The 12,561-nt window shown below is 37.0% G+C and overlaps 1 pseudogene; it reads right to left on the reverse strand.

The window, feature by feature from the left end:
* Positions 1 to 12,561, reverse strand: part of LOC141918792 (kinesin-like protein KIF20B) — a 39,262-nt pseudogene that overhangs the window by 8,036 nt on the left and 18,665 nt on the right.

Here is a 12,561-nt window from a genome sequence, read left to right on the forward strand (position 1 = left end):
AAGTCACATAGCATTAATTCAGTTTAACAGGAAAACTACCTCACTGAATACTGCTCATGTAGCACACAGGGATTTGGTCAGAATCAGAAGGCTCAGTACAGGTGCAAGCCTTTTAATTTTTGTTCAGGAAATATGCAAAGTCGATCTTTTCTTTGTGTAAACTTCAAATATTGTTTTGTTTTTAAGTAAGATGAAAGATACTGTTCTGTTCTTGTGAACCCCATATGGACTGGCAGCTCTAATTACAGAACCATCTCTATTACCACACTATAGGTGATACCGGGAAAGTTGTTTGAGCTGAAATCCCCTTACCACTGACATAACCAAACAGAGGTGACATCACAAATATTATGTCTTCAGATCTCTAGAACCTGGATTAGTTAACTAGTTTTTCCCTCAGGTACAGAAGTTTTATAGTGTATAGAGAGGTGATGTTCTATTAACTAAAGTACTTCTTATTTCTGAGAGGGGACTTGAAAGAGGGAGAGGGAAGAATGAACAAGAACTCAGAACTAATGATACAGCTAAAGTACGAAGAACTACAGGAAGTAACTTTTGGGAGATTCCCCACATTGCTGAAATATATAGTGAGCAAACAACAAAACAACGAAGTTATTAACAACATATTATTAGTACATACTTTCTACAAATATAACAAACATACCTCTTTGTTTACAGACTGATCTATTTTATCTTGTCCTTCAGGTAAAGGTACTTCTGCCAAAGACTGAAGACTTTTATGGTTAACGCGTTGTTTCAATTCCTTTATAAAGTCATCTTTCTCAGCCACCTGTTTTCTTAGTTCTTCTGTATCAGTTTCCTTATCCTAATAAACATAGCGAAAATTGCCACAAATTGCAGGATTGGCAAAAGAAATTAACATGTGCATGAGCATCATTACAATTACTCAGCAGCATCAGTTTTAGAATTGCAGGCTCAAACAGCCAGCTGTCCAACAAAAAGCCAACAACTTCATGTATGAGTGGCCTCTATTTAAAGTCAAGAAAGGTCATATAACAGCCTGGGAAGATGTAACGCAAAATTTTTATTTTACTCTACTTATGTAGGGTTATAAAAGTTCACCTCCCATTTGCTCATGAAGTTCTTGGTTCTGTGAAAAAGGCAGCAGATGTGATAGTTGTTTCAGATTTCCAGTCCAATCAAATCGCAATCAAATGATCAAATGGACTTGAGTGTTTATTTGAACTAATAAGTTTTTTGAAACTTCAGTTACTGTTACAAATTCAGTTTCAGAAAAGCATGAAGCTTTTTTTATATTAGCTGCAAACAATTTCAATATGTTTGAAATAGAGCCAAAACTTCTACAAACCATCTGAACTGTTCTGACAGTTTAGTTTGGCATAGTTAGTACTATCTTACGGCCTTAGTAGACTTGAGATGTAGATCTTAAAAAGCTCACACAGAACTAGTTTCACTACAAATATACAAAAGCAAACCATGCTTCAAATTAGAAAAAAATGTGTCTATACTTATACTCTTTGTGAAGAGAATTTTTGTCAAGAACCACCACTCCTGCTTGCCCACTTTTTGATTTTATTACTGGAAAGTCTCAGGCAAGCAAAGTCACAGACAAAGTGAAAGTAGTCCTAAGCTCCTAACATCCTCCTGTACTGATTGCAGGTCCAGAAGGTCATTGCTAACTACTTCTAGATGCAAGTATAGCTTTAGATTGTACAGATTCGTATAATAATTTCATATGCTCAGGAAATTACAACCTTGATACAGTCCAGTGACCAGGCAAGGTATCCGCCTTGTTATTAACTATCAGTCACTCTACTTTGAAAGCGATATGGGAGCAAAACCACTAGCATTTTGACCAAGTATTTTTACTGGAAAGAAGCTTTTTTTGTCAACTACTGCCTGCTTCTTCTCTTCCTGCTAAAGCCTCATAGGTTTTTTCCTCCCCCCCCTCCCCCCCCGCCTCTTTTTTTCAGAAAAGCCAAGCAAGAAATCTTGTTTTTCAAGGTATGTTTTCTCAGCTTCATTAAGTAGCAATTCATTTAAGCATAGGTTACTTATTGGTGTTTTACACACAAGATGAAGTTTGAAGAATTCACAGCAAGGTGGTGGTGGTGATAGGACAGAAAGGAACAGGCACTTGCACTTCCATTAGGTATTATGCTTTTTCATTTTGTGACACTCCTGTTCTTCCCTTTTCACACGGAGAAGATCTCATGTAGGCTTTGCCATGTGATAAAGTGAGGGGACTTTGACAAAGGCCAGCTCCCCTCAAGCGCCCACACTGTTAACACTTGACACGAGATCTGCTCTGTACTAAAGACTTACGCTAGAGGACTCTGCTGAGACCTCCAGTCACTTACAATTTCTGCTTGTTGCTCTACCAACGTTTTCCACAAATTTTCTCATTTCTCTGTTGCAATGGCTCTCAGCTTCTTTCACTTGACTTATGAGTCTCATTTTCTCCTCTGGCCAGTTCTTTCTATCAGTTTGATACTTCGCCTCATTCTCCTATTTTAGTGGAACCAGAAATAAAGCCATAGGCAGAGATTAAGCGACACAAAAAGAAGTCTTAAAATCCAAATTACCGTTAAACACATTAGTTTCAAAAAGATATCAGAAATACTAGCACAGTTTTACTCCAGCATATTCCCAAGTGCAAGTATTACATTCTCGTTTGTTTTTTTCCATTTAAAAGAATTGTTTAGCAGTTTTCAGAATTCATTATTCAGACTGGCATGTCTTCAGGGAACAGACTATTTTTCCTCTAAAAATGCTCTGGGTAAGTCACAAACACTATTAAAGTTACACCAAAGGTAATGGCAAAAAGACCCTTTTTACTTACAAATTCCCAATCTTTTATACTGCCCTGCAGGTCATGTTAGGAAACCTACTTCAAGACTGAAAAGCAAAAAATGCAGCACAATTTGAATGGGAAACAGAGATAGTGTGTAACCAGGAATGTCACTTCAATCCACAGCAACTTTGCCTCCTTCTCCACCACAATCAAACCTCTTGTCAGACATTCTCCCACACAAGAGAGAAGGCACCTGAAAAGCCGCCTGGGAAAAAAGGCTACTTTCTAATCTAAGGAGAATTAAGAGGTAAACCCTCAGCCTAACGGGAAGGGCTTACAGATCACACAGCAAGCACAAGATCTTTAAAGTGTCCAATTTATTTGCCCAAGCAACTGATGGGAAAAAGGTTTGAAACAATCCAGCTCCTGACATCTGTTCAGGACAGCTGTAAGAGGAGCCCAGCTAGAGAAGCACCGTCCATGGCAGCACACCACAGTGAAGGGTGCACTCCACTGTGGGGCATCAGTGATGCTGTGTATTACAAAGACACTGCATCCAGACTTTGCTGCACTGACGCACTGCAGTTTTTAGAGGAGGTTTCCTTCACCACTGTAAGAACTTGCCACATCATGCCCTAGCTCTTGAAGATAGTGACACAAAAAAAATTTAGACTCCTAAATGAAAGTTATGGTTTTAAACCTAAGTATGAATTACATCACCATGTTTTACCTTCAGTTCTTTTTGCAGCTTTATTAATTCCTCATTTTCATCTATGCTTTTTTCCACGGTGTTGCTCATCTTTTGCCGCCAGTCACTATTGCTCTGGTTATTCAGCTCTCTATAATTCTGCTTCCATGCTTCCAGTTCTAGTCAGTACACAAAATGAGGTTATATAACACACAGTTTTAAATGCATATTTGACCACATTCACATCCTTCTACTGAAGTTACTTGGATTTATCAGCTATGACCACAAAGGGACAACAGAAGCCTTTAACTGTTAGAAGTTTGTTATGTACTATATAAAATTAATGCCTAAATAACACTCAACAAATCAAAACAGAGATTTAAAGCAGCTATCACAATACATCCAAAACAATTTTGCCTCCTTGCTGCCGTTTTCAGGTTTTGGGTGAGGTTGGGTGCTGCTGGGGGTGGGGGGCGGTCGCTGCGCTCGGTAAGACACTGCTGCATTTTACCCGCTTTTTGGACTCACTACTGTTACTGTTGTTTTCTTGTTATGTTTAGTAAATTCTTTCTTTTTATTCAACCTACGAATTTTCTTCTTTTTGTCCCTCCCCTATTTCACTGGGGAGGGGAGGGGGGAGGTGAACGGCTGCCACGTGGCGACTGGCTGCCGGCTGAGCTCAAACCTTAACACACACAGATCTGAAAATAAATTTACAGATGAGCCCCCACCCTAGTTCCCACCATTCTCTCCCAAAGTGCCTTCATCACAAGTAATTTCCCCCATTTCCTGAGATCTAAAGCTCTATTAGAAAGAAATAGAGTATCTCTACAGAACTTTCCAAATCCAGAATTCTGAAGTGATTCTCATCCACTTGATTTAGGTGAGCATTCATTTCAGTGTTAACGTCAGGCTAAGGGTTGTATTATATGAAAAACTAACTATTGTTCAACTGCTGAGTGTTTATCAAACCTGCAGAAACTGTTGTTGTGCTAGTTCATGTTTCAGTGTTTGATGTTGTTAACATGGCCAACTAAAGTGGCAAATAAATACCAATATCGAGTAAGTTAACACTGATAGCAAATCCAGTCTTTCTTTGGGGCTTATGTTTCTTATTCTGAGGCTGTTTCTTTGCTTTCAAATATTCCTGCTAATAATGATTCAATAAAAATTAGTTCCTGACTGTAACATTTTAATGCCCAGGTTGGATTTTCTCAGTATTTTGAAATATAAATATGCAAGACTCTCCAAATTAGATAACATCACAACTCATTATGTTGCCATTCCACACCCAAAAAATGGCGCAGTAAGGGCTTTTTCTGACCTTTACACACTTTCTCATACTGTTTGGAGATTTCTTCCAGCTTTTCATTATTCGGCTGCTTCTAAATATCACATTGAAAGCGAATTAAAGAAAACATGTCAAAAACATATTGAAAGAAACAAATATACATGCTACATATTAGTAGCTTTTCATTCTGAGCCTCAGTAAGTATTAAATGAAGTATTTGAAGACAAACAGTCAAGAATAAGTAAGTTTTTCATGTAGTGAAAGGAGCATTCAAGCTGACTAAAAAAGTGTTTAGAAGACATTACTACTAACATATCTAAGCGTCACTAATCAGAATCAGGGTATCTGCAGGTATTAAGTATGTATTTACTAGGCAGATTACTCAATTTAAAACAATTTGCCAAGGTCCTGCAGTGAGAAGTTCTTTAAACATCTTTCATTCATCCATTAAGACTAATTTCATCTGGATACTCTTGTTTTTACCCCTATTTCTGTAAGCTTTCTCCTGTTGGTTGGAAAATTTGCCTCATTACTGGATTACTTAAAAAAATTAAAAGCAAGTAAAATTTAAAAAAATAGAATACCTTTTTAAATTGCAGGATTGTGCGCTGTTTGATCTCTAATTCTTTACTAAACTGGTTTTTAATTTTCTGAAGTTCATTAACTTTGTTCCTCAGGGATTTCTCCTCAGATTGCATTCTACACACCTGTAACAATGCATAAAGACAGCAAGCAAAGCTAACATTTAGCTATAAGCCTTTTACAACCTCTGCAGGTTATCTAAGTAAAAAAATACTTTCATCAAGAATCAAATTTTCGCAAGCATCTTTGCTAAATTTCAGGGGCTAGAAGTGCACTATGCTGTACATCCTGCCTAGGGAACAATTTTCACCATAAAATAGAGTATTAAGTTTGGCAGGAAAAAAACGAAAAACAACAAACCACACCACCAAAACCAAACCACCAGGAAATAGCCTAATCGAACTACAAATTCAGTTGTCCTTTAAAAAAAAAGTGTTTCCTGACATGCGATCCCATCCACTCCTTGCTACTTCCCAAAGGATTATACACTGCATGTTGAGTAGGGAAAAAGTCCTGAAATGTTAAGCTGCTGGGGAAGACATTAATACTCTTTTAAGGCTCCACTTTCAAGCCCAAACTCTTGCAATAGTCTTCTGGATTCTAAGTTCTTGTGATATCCCATGAGGTTCTAAGAAATTCTACTGCTTAATAACTAAATACTAACAATCAACATTAGTAAAAGTTATTCCATTTTTTCATTTATTTTCCCCAAAATAACAGAAAACATCTCAGATTTTAAAAAGTCTCTAGAATTTTGTGCTTTCCTTTTCCAATTAATCCATCTTTTCCTCCCAGAGATGAGCATTTTCCAAAAGTCTGAATTCTGAGGCTTTGAAGTCAGCACAAATAACAACAGAAGGCTACTGTTGTTATGATGATTACAAAGTCCTCCTCCATAACCAGGTTAACCTACTTTTGACAAGCCTTTTTCAAGTGTATTAATAAAATTTACTTCCCCCCTTCAATATCAGTACTAATCCATGTTTTGACACCTTATCTTTAGCTCACAGCTCAATGGCAATGTAACTTTAGATTCACTCTTACTCTAAATGGATGGCTGAACACAGCCTTGTTATGAATCACTTTTAACAGCTGTAGCTTGAGACTTGTGAAAACAGGTTTTACTAACAGAACCCCAAACAAACTTGCAGAAGAAACATTTGCCCTAGGGTTACAAACCTGGTTTTGTACTTGCTGAATTTGTTTCTTGGCATCAGAAAGTTTCTCTTTCAAATCTGCATATTCTTCCTCTTTCCTCTGCAAATCCTTTTTCAAGCTCTGTACAAGGGCAGAGCTCTCAGAAAGATCTTTACGTAGCCTTGTGTTAGAAATTAAGAGACATAAATAACATTAGTGTTACACATCTCAAAGAAACAGCTTTTACACATTAACTCAGGCTCTTCGATGGCTGGTTTTATTCATGGATAGAATCCCAGATCTATCAGCTAAATGACAAGCATTACAATTTTGGATTTCAGCTACATATTATATGATCCTGAAGTAACAAACCGCTCAGATTCACTCTTGAACAGTGCAATTTTTTAAAATTCTTTTTTCTAAGCACAGTAGACTAACCATTTCTACCACTAGGTGTCCTTACACAGTAACAAAAGGGACAAGGTTAATATCAATTAAGTATAAACTTGATATTTACATCCCAGACCTTGTAAGGATCAAAATAAATAAAAATCAAAAGAAAGTAGAAAAAACAACAATATTGTAACAAGTCCTGTTGTTATTAAGTGCTATAAAGTCATTAAGAAGTTTAATGGGTTTATTTTTAAATGGTCATATTTATTTTAAAAAGCTTACAGTAAGTTACCTTGGATTTTTACTTCGCAATTACCTAATAGAAGATTTCTTAAATTCTATAATTAACAATGCAAAATAAGGTCTCACAAAAGGAAAACCTTTCAAAGTTCCCCAGACCTTCATGCTAAATTGTATTTCAGAGTACATGCACGTGCCCACAGATATCAGAACTAAAGAAACCCTAGTCAGAAGGGCTACACAGCATCTTAAAGCTATTTTTACATGATTGCAATTTCCTTGCCACATAGCAAATATAATCTCTCAGATACATTTAATCTCTTATTTCTTAAAGATTTAAAAACTAGAGGGGGCTGGGGAAGTTCTAATCTCCTACACCCATTATTCCTTCAAGTTCTTATAGTATACTGTGTTCACCTAAAATAGCTATTACCAAAACCGGCTGTTTACTGTTTAATTACTAGGCTTTTTTTTCCTTTCTTCTTTTCCTTTTTACCATTCAGTCCTTTCTAAAGAAAACATTGCCTGCTTTTATACGAGTTACAGCATATAACATTAAACTACGTCATTTCCTCCAAAAAGGGTATGTAACATAATACTGTTAGAAATCCCCAAATAATTCATCATTTCCTGTTTCCCCCTACAATAGTTCTGCATGATTTAGAGCTATATTTCTGAAAGAATACAGAAACAGGTGAGGAAAACATAGCTAGCAAAATATGCAAATATAGAAATCAAGTAGTGCATTAAAAGTTCTTAAGCAGTTTGGTTAATAAAGTTGACAAACATGAAGATGTGTTATGTCAAAATAAATTGATGTTCACAGAGAGTAGTTTTAACTTGAGTCCATTCTCAAAGGGCTAGGAATTATCTCATTATTTACTTACAATTCTATAGATTGTATTTGCTCATCCTCGTTTTTCTCTTTTTCTTAAAGAGTGTGTTTCATGTTCTGCAAGCTGTTCATCAACTGCACAACTTCCTCCTTTAGATTTGCTTCCTCATCATTTAATTCTTTCAGTTTTTTGTCTGAATTGGCACATTCCTCTTGCAGAGCTACTGTATTACTTTCCAGATTTAAAATAATAGATTCTTTTTCTTTAAGTACTTCTTCTAACTTTGCTATGCTGTCATCTTTAGCTCTAAAAGCCTCCAAGAAGCATTCAAGCTCTCTTATTTTTCCCTTGGAGCTGGTAACTTCCTCTTCAAACTCTGCAATTACTCTGTGATCTTCTGCAGCCTGTTTTTCAAAATCCTGGGTTTTCTTCTGGATGTGCTCTTGTAACTGATTCATAAGATCTTTTTCCTTTGTGGACTGATGATCTTGATTTGCAGTCTCATTTAACTTTATTTTTAGTTGTTTATTGCAATTCTCAGCATCATCAAGTCCCTTCTTTAAGTCTTCACCTTGTCGAAGTAGTTCTTGAATCTGCTGACTTTTTTGTGAAGAAGCCTTAATAATGTTTTTGCATTCTTCCCAAATGCTTTCAACACTGCAATGAAAGGAGCTCTCCTGTCCCAGAGCTGCTGTAGAAGCAGTTTGGGACTCCATGCACACAGGACTCATTTGAGCTCTCTCCAGTTCATCTTTCTGAGAGTCTAAGGAATCCTTTAGATCAACTGAATCAATATCCCTAGTGTAAGACTCTAAGTGACATTTATACAACTCATCTACTTTGGACTGCATTGTTTTAATTAGTGGCACTTATAATTTATATTTTGTTTAGCACCTTCTACTTCGTTATTTAGCTGAATAATCTTTTCTTCTTGTTCCCTATTGATAGTTTTCTGTTTGTCCAATTCAGAAACAATCTCCTGATGGTCAGCTCGACACTGCTGAAGTTCTTCACCTAAGCCAGAAGCCCTTTCTTCAGAAGCAGAGAGCTTGAGATTCAAGTTTTTTATTTGCCCACTGAACTCTTCTTTTTTGTTTTTTTCTAATCTGCATTGTTCTTCAAGTGCAGCTAGCTGACCTTCCAAGGTTTCAGTTCTTTCCTTCAGTGCTAGTATTTCTGCATAGTTCTCAGTATTATTTGCTTTCACATATTCAGTTCTCTTTTGATCCAGAGAGTCATCTTCCCAACTCTCCTTCATACCTCCTAAAAAAAAAAAAAACAAAAAAAGAAAAACAAAAACAAACCCAAAACAACAGTTCAGGATGATTAAAATCAGTAGTACAAGTCACTAGCACTGCCAAATAGCAATTACTATGTGGAAAATGGTCACCATCTGAAAGCCACACCCTTATATCACATGGCTTTTTGAAGTCTTGAAGTAAAGCCCCTCTGAACAGTTTAAAATGCAGTAGGTGCCTCTTAGGCTTATAGACGTGGTTTGCAGCAAGAGGTGTTCAGGAGCCTTAAAGAACATTTTGCCATGGCTCTGTTCCAGCCTTCTACTCTGCACCACTATAGAAAAATCTAGCTAGTTTTACTAATATGTAGTAATATCTATGAGCCAGATAATGGTCACAGTTATGTCTAGTTTCCACTTCCACTGGTTCAACAATCCTTTTAATACAGCCAATCACCCATTTTACACTTAGAAAAGCAATGGTATTGTATACTTTCCTGAGAATTTTCATTCATACTCAATATGCCCTTACTTTAAAAATTAAGCTAAAAATCCAGCACAAGTTTTTTGCTTAGTGTTTGGGACTTTCTTCTCTTTTTTCAGTTTTTTCAGGAGAACTTATGCCCACACCTAATGTGTTGCATGTAAGGTTCTCCCAGAAAGATCTACAACATTCCATCACGATCCCAAATTTCCATAAACATTTTATTAGCTTAAGACTGTTTTTTCCCTGAAGTAAAATCATATGCATTTCACCACCTTCAAAATTGACTCCAGCTGTATTTTCCACTGTTTTAGAATCCAACTGTGTCCATTTAGTAACATGCATGTATGTTTTAGTATTAAAATCAAGCCTGACTATCACTAAAGGTTTAGGTCATCACAGCTATGTACTCCAAAGTGATACTATAGATTTCTGTGAGTACTGCAACTACAGTAAGGTGGAGTTTGGCAGTCATCTCGCTTTGGGAGCATTAAGCACACGGGTACATGTGTACTGCATGGAAACATCCTCTGAACAGATCCAACAAGTTTTATAGAGTCACTAACAAAAAGTCATACCGAAGCATTAGCAATAGTGGTTTCCACCTCAATTCAGGTTTTGGTTTTTGATTATTTTTAGAGGGATCAAATTCTACAGGACACTTTTTTCCTCCTGCTTTTCTGTACCCTTTCTTTTCTGTTCTAATTAGATGTATCAAGTGTTCCTGCTAGGTCAGAGGAAACAGCAGCTTTACTTTGGCTTGTAAAGCCATGCTTCTAAATACTACAAGATGAAAAAATTGGAATTGGGAGATGGTTTTCTCTGAAAGCCTAGTTGTGTGGTCTCAAGAAAACATATCAGACAAAATACTACAAACTCCTCACACTGGACATGAATTTAACATACTTCACTAAAAGGAGAGGTGCTGAGATGTCTTAAGACATATTTTGCGATCTAAGGTGCCAAGATACAAAAAGTAGCAGAGTTTTGCCCAACAGCTATAGTGAGAAGAGTATGATCATTCATAAGATGATTTAGAGGTGATCGAGATGCTTTGTACTGACAACCACAATCACGTAGCAAAGCAGGATAAATACTAGTGCAAGAAGATGCATGATATTCAGTGCAGAAACTTCTTATGTAGGAAGTACTAAGAAAGGAAGAAATCCCATCCCAAAACATGGGAGGCAAGTCCTAGAGAAGACTACAAAAACCTGAACCTCAAGACAAGATAACCTATCTTCTCACAAAATAAGCTTTGGTCATAGGCCACTAGCATGTCTAAATTCTACAACAAAGCCATCACAATGTACCTGTGCTCATTTTTCTATTGTACCAAGTATGTTTAACAAGAACGGTTAAATGTAAGTATATATAAGTTTCATCATTACAGAGCATCTAGTAACTCAGTTTTTAAATTAGATGCCTTATATTCTCAACAGCCACATATCAAACATATTTAACATGACTGAAGAGCCTGCTCTTCCCAATAAAAAGAAAATCTCAGTGCTGTCATTAATTGGCACTGTTAACTAACTTCTTGTTTGAGAAGAGCTATCACTTCTCTGTTTTTTGCTTGTTTAAACAAGTTTCAGTCATGAGATAAGAAACCTACTACTATATAATATATCAAAGAGTCTACATCAGCTTCAGTTCTCACCCCCTTCCTGTAACATTTATATAGCTGGCACTATCAAATGGTCATGCTAGGATCCAGTATTCATCCCAGCCAAAAAAGGTAGAGACAAATCAGAAATGCATCTGGTACAGACAGAAGCTTTTCTTAAGACAGACTTCAAATGACACGTATTTGAACAAGCTGCACAGACATCAGAAGTGCCCTACTGGATGACACACCATCAGTTGACCTAGCCTAATATTTTGCCTCCTTTTGCTGCTGTTGGCAGGCCCAGCCACTTTCCACAAACCTTTTCTGACATAGGACACCTGGGAATGTTGGAGGAACATGAGACAGTAATTTCCTGCTTAACCCTGTCAGTATCTATGTATGAACCTGTTGGCCGTTAGCTTGTCTAACCACTCCTGGAATCTGAGAATGATCTGTCTCTCTCACCTCCTAGGGCAACAAATACTAGAAGTTCACTACCCATGGCATGAAGTGCTGTGTTCCATAAACTTAAACTGATCTTCTAGATTGAGCATTCCCTTGTTCTTTCACTGCAGTGATGAATGACAGTCCAGCATTCAGTTTATTCACCATCTGTATCCTCAGTTTTCTGTGATCATGTGAACTTGACAAGTCTCCTTGTAACATATTTTATCCCTCTTTATGGAGATAGATATTTTCTGATCCCCATTTTTAACCTTATTCTCTTTTTCTATCCTGTCCTCACCCAAACAATTGCCTGGAAGATCTTCTTACTTGCACCTATTCTGCAGGAAGAAGGCAAGAAAGTGAGGGATACAAAGGGAAGATCTTTCATTCTCCTTTGGCATATGCTTTCCATAGTTCTATGAGAAACTGGAGCCCAGCTCTGTCCTGAAGTCAAGTAAGAGACAGGCAGATCTTACAAATACCATTTTGCACAAGTCAGTCCCATAAAGCTCAATCTCACCAATTAATAGACTTTAATGAAATGGATAACGTAAGTAGTGGTGTCCTTTTAAGTTTCACCTTCATGCTTGAAGGTCTTCAACTGTAGCTGGTTTATTCACCTCATTCTAAAAAGACTGGTAAGCTCACAGATAAAGCAAGGAAAGCAAAACAGATTGGAAGTGCAAACATGAGAGCTGCAAAAAATATATATCTGTGGACTTAAAATAATTTTACTTCCATTCAAGTGAAAAGCTTTTCTCCTTTGCCAGCACTGTCACCTTCAGCAAAGCTGGTGTGTTCACAGCACGCATACAGCATGAAACATCAAGTTTCACAGTCC

This window comes from Strix aluco, chromosome Z, assembly GCF_031877795.1.
Source record: "Strix aluco isolate bStrAlu1 chromosome Z, bStrAlu1.hap1, whole genome shotgun sequence".
In the NCBI taxonomy this organism is placed as follows: domain Eukaryota; kingdom Metazoa; phylum Chordata; class Aves; order Strigiformes; family Strigidae; genus Strix; species Strix aluco.